Genomic DNA, 10,921 nt, shown 5'->3' with positions numbered 1-10,921 from the left:
TTTTTTCATTTAACACAAGGCTAACTTGGGTCTGATGATTTATACTTGCTGGTTCTCATTAGAGCTATAGGAGAATTTTGCTCCTAGCTAAATTAGCACGTGTTAAAAGGATGATCTAGTTTATTACAACTTTGATCTAGTTTTGGAGCTTTGGTCATCATTTCTATCAGTTACAGTAACACTGTAGCCGACTCACCAAAGTAGATCTGGGACCACAGTGATACAGTGAAGTTGGAAAACACAAGAATTCAGATGATGAAAAAAAAATGACAAAACCAGACAACAGTTTACCCAGAATACCTAAAGCGCTCTGTTGGCAAAGACAATATTGAGTATACCCAAATGTGGGCTATAATGAGTGTGTGACTGTGCTATAGTCTGTGCCATTGCTAGTAAAGTTTTAAGAGCAATATTATCATAATTGATAGGAATGATGGCCAAAACTATAAAAATTAGTGAGTACTTATTTCTTGACGAACAGAAGTACCTCTTGTGCAAACTCTGTGCTGGTATCCGGTGACGACAAGACTCCAGAAAGTGAGAGCTCCCTGATGTTGTTCTCCAAGAAATTGGCCCCCGTAACACCAAATTATCCTTTTTACATGTCTGTGTACGGACTTGACAAACGAAATTCCGTGTGTGCATTAGCAAGCTTTAGAGTCGTTGATATTATATTATATATTTGAACTGTGGAGAGAATCAAGCTTACTGTGTCACTCTGCTTATCTAAACCTATGGCCTCCAGCTCCAAACTTCATGTACACACACAAGAGTAGTCTAGAGTAATTATGTGAATAATCAAATTTCTCAAAATGTCAAATAATTGTTTGTGTGAAAGAGCCTAAATGAATCATGGGCTAACACTAGGCTTTGGGCTGAGAATGTGCAGTGCTTAGTGGCACTATATGCTATTACTACTTTTTGTTTTATTCATGTTGTCTCCTCCTCTTCAGCTTTAATCTGTAAGGTTTTATAATCTATTAAGTCTATAAGGTTTGAAGGTCATGTGAGGTTTACAGACTATACAGGCCAGTTTATCTTTTGGTTTACATATTAATTAATAGGCTTAGAATGTACTATAACTTTTGCACATTAATAATAACCACACATTTTAGAGATGTACAGACTGATATAGCCTAGTCTTGCACTTTGCATGATTGATCATCTGGTGCAGTTTAGTATGTTGTATGTACATCAGTCTTTAACTTATTTTATTTCAGTAGAGTTGCTACTCAGATGGATCAAACGCAGTCATCATGTAAATAGATTTGCATATCTACTCAGTTAAAGTAACTTATTAATATAACATATCTAGACATTCTGACGTTTTTATTTTCTTCTGACATAGATTGAAATAACTCCCACTGGAGGCATTTCAAAAAAATCATGTTTCTCTTGACAAGGACGCAAATGCATGTCCACACATAAAAAGCTGATGTGTCTTACATTTAATGATGAACTGTATTATGAAACACAGAAGAAAGCCTATCCTTGAACCCTGAGAATGGAATCCACATTCTTCTTCTTTTATTGCGCAACGCATGTTGGTACAAGAATGTTCCCGTTCAGTGTTCAGCTGCCCGTATTGACTGTTCCAACAAATATCCAAAGCTATTATTTTCATAAATTCTCTCCCTTTGAAGAAAAAACACACACATTAAATCTGGTCATTGTGTGTGTCCGGATTTGGAGCCAAACTTTATGTAGAAGTCTGTTATTCAAACATTCCAACCACGCTTAATATAGTAACTGGCAAATACATTAGGAAGCATAAATCATTAAAAATCAAAAATAAATAAATCAAGCAGTGTGCTGAGTTTGACATTATTTTGTACACAGCACATTTTCGTAATACGCTGTGGTCTTCTGTCTTGATTGTGGCACGCATGGAACAGAAGTCAATTATCTCTCCCCGCATGGAAAGGAGTGTCTTCTCCGTGTCTGTGTCAGAAACACAGAAAGAGAAGGGAAAAAAGCAAGCGAGCAAGCATTTTGGAAAACAGTTATTTTCCATTAAAAATGAAAAAGCAATATCCCCCACTAACTAAATCCCTAGAGACCACTGAAAATGTGATTATTCATCAAGTTGGAACCGGTTTTTGTTTAAGAGTGAAAAGCGCCCATGTTGTTTTCTCAGGATAATTGGGGCTGTCTGACTTGGGTGGTCACAGCCACCTGTGACACCCAAAGTAAGTCTTTACCTCATCACTTTGCATGTTTGTTTTCAGTCGTAAATGGAACGCCAGAAGATGTTAGCAGTGTTCCCTCAAAGCGTCATGTGTTACAATCCACGATACCCGGGATAAACTGAATGAGGATTTAAAATGTGGGATCACAGAATAACTGGCTCGACACTCGAGCCTCCTCTCATGCTTTCTGCGTTGGCAGAACCGTTCGGAGTCACTAAATGGGAAGAGGACCTTCATGCAAATGACCTGATGTGAATAGGAAGTGGCTCAGTGTGCCTCTTGTTTTTAGACACACAAACAAGAGTGTAGTTCTTTTGTGAGGGTGTTTTTGAGATGGATGGGATGGCTTGATGAAACAAGGAGGTGCATGTGTAGCCGGAAACTGCAAGTGAAAAGAGTGGTTATGTAGGAGAGGAGCTAATTGAGAGTGGCTTGGAGAAAGAGTGGGTATATGTAGGAGCAACTGTCGAACTAAGTTAGGGACTAATTGCTAAGCAGTAAAAGAGTTTTCATCTTAAGAATGATTTCAATATAGTTGAGCAATTAATCACCTATTATTTTCACTCTGTCTAGCCTTCAAAGTGATGATGATCAAGTTGATTGTTTATGTTCGCTTATTGTTATTTTTGAGGCAGCCAGGGGCACCAGGATTTTAAAATAATTTATATTTTCTATAAATGACCATTTCGGACATGATCACGGGCAGTGTATCCATCCAGCTCTTTCCATGAAGTGGCTCTGTCAGAGAGAGCCATGCTATTTCATTCATTTGCTGGGCGCTCCCACTCGTCCTCCTGTATGTGAAAAGCATTGTAGGCAGGCAGCAGAGCAGAAGTAAGATGTGTTTTGTTAGTTGTCTGAAGCCCTGGGGACCGGAACCGCGTAAGCTCCCCATACTATACCCTGGATTGAGAAAAATAAATCCATTTGTTTCTGACAAACATTTTGTCATTAAAAATATGAGATAGAAAAACAGAGTCTGCTGTGTGTGCCTTATTCTAAAGCAGCTATTGTTTGGGTGTCAGGATCATTAGTTCATTGGGATATGTTCTGCAAGCTAGTGCTTCTGGTCTAATTCACACTGGCAGCGACGCACCCACTTTTCCAATTCAGGGCCCAGTTGGGAGGAAAGATAGTTGTAAGGTAACATGACCACTGACATCACTGGGAAGGATGTAGCTTACATCTGCCAAGGCCATGCATTAACTTCATGCAAATTTATCATATGATTCCGCTATTCAGAGTTCACTGGCAAGACATATCAGGGTCTTTAGTGCTTTGGAAAACCAGGGTAGCTTCAACTGACTCCAAAGGGGATGTGATGTGAGTCGTGACACTGCCAGTTTTCATTAACACAGATTAAAGAGAACAGGACAGTAAATTGGAAGAGTTTGTGTACAAAAGTGGTGGTCATTGATTTTCTTGTTCTCTTAAAATTTTAAATGATTTGAACCACGAAAGAAGCTCAGAGCAGGTCGATCCCCCAGAGTGATTTCCTCATTTGGCTGACAAAACCTTTTACTATTTCCTTTAAAGAGAATTTATTACCGCTGTCGAGGTAATTGAATGGATCTTAGCCAAGGGCATGTAAAACAACTTTGTTGAAATTTTACGGTTTATGCCAAGTAATTTTTTCCAATTTTCTTTCCTGTTTTGTGAAGTGACAAAAGCCCTCCCAAATTCCTTTGAATTAGCTCCAACATTCTGCCTCCTCTGGTAATTTGTAACTTTGGCAAAGTGAGACAGGAACGTTCAGATCAGAAGCTTGGCCCCTCAGAGATAAGACACATCTGCAAGAGTGGGGGAAGAGAAGCAAGGGTGGCAAAAAAATAAATTACCCAAATTAAAAATCGAGGAGTCAGAGGTCTTCTGAGCTGATGTTTGAGATTAGCCAGATACCACGTGAAAAGAAAAGGATTGTTGTCTTCCAGATGCTGCACTTCAATTACAGACTGCTCCTCAGTTGGGGAAAGGGATGTTTAACAGTCCCATGGATGATGGATTATTCTAGGGCAATCCTTTAAGTCCTGTTTGTTATTCCAGGATGTGAAGGCTTTGGTTAAGGTGACACAAAAACATGGAAGCACTACTGTGCCGAAAACAGCTTTTAGCAGCCTTTGCGGACAGAAATGCAATCAGTCTGTGCCCCATGATGATGCAGGTTGAAAATGTTAAAATTCTCAACAAAGCAGAGGAGCACAAAATACAGTTTAACGCTGCCCGCAACACAGCCTGCAGCAATTAAGAATGTATAGTTTTTTTTTTTTTTGTGATCGCTTGGTGTTTTTCTGTGTTCCTTTAACTTTGTTTTGACTGCTTGTCTTGGTGAAAGACCATCATTTGGAGGTTTCTCATCATCTGTTTGATATTAGTGGTGAGGAACACATGGCCATTCAAAGGCAGAGCCCTGTGTGACATCATAGACCACAAAGCAAAGTGGGGATCGTCAAGACCCCAGACTGAGGACTCTGAACGCTACCTGACTGCCTCCATCCATCTGCAGCTGCACTGTCCAAACAATGTGCCAGCGTGGGTCTCTGTTTCTGATGTGTGCTTGGGGTTTTTGCAGAACTGTATTGCCTCTTCTTCACAGACAGTAGAGATCTTAGAGGCCTTTTTAGAATATCTTGGGTGCCATATCAAAATAACACACGCAGCACAATAAACTGAACCAAAGTCAGCTGTCAGGCTTAATAGCAAAGACAGTGCATGGAAGATGAGAAAGAGGCAAGATGCAGCAAAGTAATTGAAAGGTTTTGCTGTGAATCCACTCACCAAAAAACTGTATAAAGACAAAGGCAACCTCTCTCCTGCAGATGGTTTTGACTGAACAGGTTCAAAAATGTTACAGTCACTGTGAATAACTTTAGATCCACAGATAGCAAAGTGAAAGTTCTGACTATATATATAATATATAAGGAGACAAGACATTAGCCTGGGGAGCAATGACGCCCAATTTGGCGTGCACACCTGTTTATGTTGGACTGGGGCAGTAAGCGGTGCTTGTAAAATATGAGCGAGGTTAATACTTATGCGGTGACGCCCTCAGGCCTCACAGCTACAGTAAGGACAGCATCAGCAGTCTGAGACGATGGGATGGGTCTAACCCCAGGCACTGCTGTATTTGTGTCTGTGTTCATATGTGCGCTAATCTCATTCTGTAGACTTAAAGAGCACTATGCTTTTATCTGTCTGTTCACCTCACCTTGTTTTTTTGTCTGTGTCTGCCTGTGTGTGTGTGTGTGTGTGGGACGGACACATCCTTATGGGAAGTGGGTTTCTACGTGGAGACATTTGGTTGAGGGAGTTCGAGGACAGCCCACACGCGTTTTGTGCTGCTTAGTGTCCAGTGGTTGGCTAGGCCACGGCTTCTCCTTGAGGTTATTTTTCTCCTCACGTTTTGTTTTCATGAAGTGAGGTCGGGGTTCTAAAAGCAGACTCCACCTAGGGAAAAACTACAAGACCCTTAAGGGCCCTTTTCTTAGCACCCCTCACCCTCAGTGAGACGAAACAGAAGACAAACGTGCTGGATGAAGCAAATTACAATTTTCACGAAGAAGATCGCATTAAAATGATATCATGGAAATACATTTTCCATGGCCTGTTGCTTTTAACATATACTGAGGTGCAGTATTTCCAAGTACTGCTGCTCAGTAATTCATCCTTCTAAACCATGATTCACCTTTTTTAGCAAATTGAATTTGGCATTTCATTTCAATTATGCAAAAAAAATAAAGAATAAATAAAACTGAACTGAATAAAATTGCAAAGAATTGCAAAATTGCAATCCAAATCACAAAATTGCTGGACTCTAAATGTTCTGTTGCGATAAAACAACGCCAATATGTTACACAGCTGAGACCACTGAACTCGACACTCTACAGCTGCCATTTGGAGAATATCTGCATTTCTCGTGTTTTGGTTAATTTACACAGCACACAGTCCAAAAAAAATCTACCTTGAAATGTATTCTCACCTTAAGCAACTTCATCTCTAAGCTCCCTGAGACGTCTTTTGATTGAGCAGTTAGCTAGCTTGCCGCTGTAAATCAACAAATTGTAGCACCAACAACAAGTCTATTACTCTTTTTCTCCACTAAAAAGTGACACTTAAAGAGCTGGGTCCAGAGAACAGTCCAGGAACAGCCAATCCCAGTACGCAGCCAGTGCCAGTGAGATTCAATGCCAGTGTATCATCCTTCCCCGTCTAGCCTGTGGAAAGAGCAGTGGTGGAGGTGAAGAGGTTCCATGATGTGGGTCATATACACGGAAAGTTCTGTTGAATCCTTCGCTTTTCCATGGGGACTGAAGGTCACCGGAACAACACACAAACAGCTCCAACTTAACATGTAGCTATGCAAGAAACACTGGGGCCTGTTGTTCAAACAAATCATCTTACTTCTCTTAATGGCTTTTTCAGCTGTGTCAAATTCTAAATGTTTGTGGCAGGTAATGATGAGCAGCATGGTGACAAAGTTTGCTTAACACAAGTGAACTTGTCCATCTCCTGCTCACAGAGTTGATGGCTAACTCAGTCTGTCAGCAGAGTGCACCGCATGGAAAGCAACATCAGAGAAACTGGTTGCCCAGCGCTTGTATATTTCTGTCTCCATCTGTGTCACCGGCTGGAAGTGGGCTAGTGTACATGCCTTTGAATATGTAGGGCATTGGACACCAGCTCCATGTGGTTTGGGAGAAGTTAAAGGCTGGTTGGGGCTTTAATCCGCCAACCCTCCTCCCAGTTTTTCCCCTCTTTTTCTTGTCTCTGTGGGTCCCGTTTCCCCCCACCAGCTCCCCATCAACCACACAGGCCCGTCAGCACCCCAGCTCCAAAAGACCCTCAGTTCCCCGCCGTCCCCCTCCACACCAACTGGGCCTTGCCTTGCCGCAGTCCTGATGTCCTAATGGCTGATGGATGGTCCGAGGTCACACTGATGATCTAGAGGAGTCCTTTGGTCCATCTTTGAGCCTTTGATCAACATACTTAACCCTTTCTTCCTAAGAACCCCCCTCAGTGGATGAGAATGTGGGGAGATTGAGTTACACAGTGCTGGGGAGCGGGCAGGCTGACATCCCTTTGGTAACACATGTCTTTGTTTAAGGCAAAGCTCTGGCACTGACAGTCCTCTTCCAAGCTCCTCTCTTTCTCTTAATACCCCACCAGAGTTACCAGGGAGGAGATCCAGAGTGAAGATCCAGCCTGTAGTCTAAAAAAACCTGCAGTTTTTTCCCCAGATAACCTGTCTAGTTGTTTAGTCAACCATACTGTTAAACCAAAAGAAAGCAATAGTTAGACGCTTTGCACTATTTGCTTTCGCGCAATGAGTTAGGTCAAAAAGATTGATACCGCTGTCATATCTGTTATAGACAGTAGCCAGTTAGCTTAGCTTAGCAAAAACACTGGAAACAGCTGGCATAGCTCAGTCTGAAGGCTCAACAATAATCAAATAATCAAAATAGTCAAAATCTCATTAACAAAGTTTGTTTAATCTAAAAAAGTTTCATAATGACAGGTTGTTTTTTCAGTTCAATTTTATGGGAGGGTTGAGCAATTTATTGGCCCTCATTTTTTATTACATATCAAACAAAAGAGAAGTAACATGTCAGGCTAGCTATTTCATCTCGTGCTAAGCTAACCAACTGCTTGCTATAGGCTTATTCACCAGACAGATATGAGAGTGTCATTGATCGTATCATCTAACTCTCAGCAAGAAAGTCAAAATATTTATGCTAGCAATGAATATGTAACATCATCTATTCATCCATCTGAGAAAGAGGATACGTCATTTCCTTCAATGCATTTCTAACATTATTTGTTATCACCTGCTACATTTGCTTTTATGTTTTAAAAGCTTTTACACATTAGTTGAAGTGTCAACATGTTGAGCAGAAACCACATGGACACCAAAATAACACACTGTTTATAATCATTTATATTTCACCTGAATGATATTTCCAAGCCATCATGTTATTAGTTTTTTTTAACCAATTAATGTCTGTGGATGGGAGATCATGATATAACTATGAAGCGCCACATGTGTTGTAAATCTCATAAGAAGACAAAAGAGCAAAATGGTTTATTGTGTGGTGTTAATCAAATCTTTCGTCTTGAGTTCTGTAAAGACAACAAATCAAATTTATTTTCTCACAGCAAAAAATAAAATCATTGTTTTGTGTTTTGAAAGATTACTAAAATAAATTCTTTACTTTGAATTTTCTCAGTTATGACTTTCATTAGCCATTCACAACATATAAAATTAACTGTGGTTTGAAAGGATAGTTGCTCAGTATGTTCATTTTAGGATCACCTTACCAGTATTCGGATATGTTCTATCAATTAGCGGGCTTGGGCAGAAAGCAGAGGAAAAATTAATATGTTTCTAATTCTGAGTATCATGGTTTCTACATATGGACCGGTATATCATCCTTCCAAAGAAAACTTCTACCCTTACATTTCTCTGTTTTATTGAGCTGAATCGCAATAAAATATAATCCACAAATACATAAACGCATTAGACCTCAATGGGAAGTGCTATTAGGTCTGTCTTGGAGCAGCAGTAAAATCCATTTTTAACTCCTGCCAGTTTGCTGGCCTGCGACCTGCAGTTACACCTCTCATCACTCAGGCCATTTAAGAATACCGCCTGCTCCACGTGGAGTCAAAGTGGTGGGGCACGCAGACACTCCTGTCCTGTCATGTCCCAACTGTCTGCTTGGCTTTCTCTAGACTTTTCCCATGCGCGCAGGTTGGTGAGGCAACAGCAGCTGTCAGACGGTGGTTGTTGGCAGGGCGTGGTGCCTGACCAGCGGGTCTGACCAGACACTTGTGCTGCTGCGCTGAGCCACGGGCAGAGAGTTGACCCCAAAGCCTGCCTCAGACTACTGGTTGACGTGCTGTGGTTGATGGGGTCCATGACAGCATGGATGAAACTCGATGGTGAGGATGATCTGGACTTCCTGGGTGTGCTTGGTTGTATCAAGTTAATTCTGACAGTAACTTCACAGCTAAACAAACTATGATTTGTGACCCACAGAAATCCTGTTCTTGGGTCATATCCCTTCTTTTCTCTTTCCTAAAATATGCTACTTGAAGTTCCCTCAAAGAGATCTTTAGATCTGGCTGAAGAATAAATAGTGAACACAGCTTGAAGCAGAGTTGGTTTGAAAGGAATATAAGTGATGACTGTCACCACGGCAACGGCCTCATGTTTTCAGTTTGAAGCTGACATCTCAATAGGTCCTGTTGTCTGTGATATGTGGGGATAGTAAATGTTATAAATGTATGAGTTGAGTTATTAGGAAGCCTGTTAATTACAGGGGTGGGACGAGTTATAAATCTTGCAGATTAGAGGCTGAACGTATAAGCAAAACAATCTGCAAGCTCAACACTTGGTACTTTAGAGGCCCCATGATGGCAATGCTGGATAGCCACAATGTTAAGACATGGCATGGAAGACTCAGTTATCAAAGTCAAGCTGAGTCTGCATGAAATTGAAGCTGACGGACATGAATTCATAATATAGGTAGGGGGTGGCCATATGCATATGCATGGCCATATGCAGTGAAAGAACCAGTGCAGTTCCTTCCATTATTTCCACGTTATGTTAAATTGCTGTCATACATATATTGTGTGATGTCAAACCCAAGAAGTTTGCAATTTAATTTAAGGTGCAGATGTAATGGCAAAGGACCACAATCTTGATGTTCAGCACTACTTTACACAACTTCAGAATGTCAAGTTTGAATAACCAACATGCACTATGTGGCTTACATAACCACTACAGCACTGCAATACTTTATACTATTAATACTGAAAGGATAACTGAAGAGAAAAGGAAGACCAGCAGTAAAACCACTACCATTTACATTTTTCCTTCGAATTCCTCTTTTTGAATAACTTTGGCTAACCTGGGCATTGTTTAAAACCTGTATGATTGTCTGAGTACTTGAATTTCTTGACCCATCAGACATAATTTTTAGAAAATTTATCACATACCCAGATTTCAGTTATTTATCATGTAAAACTTAAAAAAAAAATCCCCAAAATATAAAATGTGTCCCTTTGGTTTCTGTTTGTTTTCTCAAAGGAGAAAATGAAAAAAAAACCAACCCAAAACACAAACAATTCAATTTCAGTTGGACTTTCACTTGGTTAGTATAATGGCATTATTGCTGTTAGATTATGGACAAAACCATGAAAATAAGGCCCAAGTTGTGATAAACCTGAATAAAATGTGTGTGTGTGTCTGAATTTGAGTCAGTTTTCTCTCCTTGTAAACAGAAAGTGATGTACTGTTATATGGAAAGGTTTGCAGGTCTGAAATAAGTTAAGTGTCAAATGGGTCACAACAGAGATGAAAGAAAGTGAAAGAGGTACACAAACAAACACAAACATTCCTCCTGGGTGAGCAGGCGAGCCTGGGTAATGAGAACGGGTCAGGAGGGAGGCTGATGGCTGGAGCTGGAGAGACAGGTCTAGAGGTTGGAGCATTCATGCACAATGGGCCATGAGAGGCTCCTTTCTCCCCTGTGGCAGGCCCTTTCACAGGTTCCTCCTCCCCAGCCTTGAAAAGGACCCCACATGCGTCTCCACTTCCCTGTCAGTCCACTTTCCTTTCCCATCATTCCCCAACAGCTGTTTCTGGGTGGCGTTGTGTCATTATTTGGGCTCATTTACGGCCCCCTGCCTGTGAAGAGCTTGGTTTTGTTAGGGTTGTTGTGGTAGCTTGCGCA

This window comes from Pempheris klunzingeri, chromosome 5 (genome assembly GCF_042242105.1).
Source record: "Pempheris klunzingeri isolate RE-2024b chromosome 5, fPemKlu1.hap1, whole genome shotgun sequence".
NCBI classification, from domain to species: Eukaryota; Metazoa; Chordata; class Actinopteri; order Acropomatiformes; family Pempheridae; genus Pempheris; species Pempheris klunzingeri.
The sequence above is the reverse complement of the archived record's forward strand: the minus strand, read 5'-3'. Positions refer to the sequence as shown.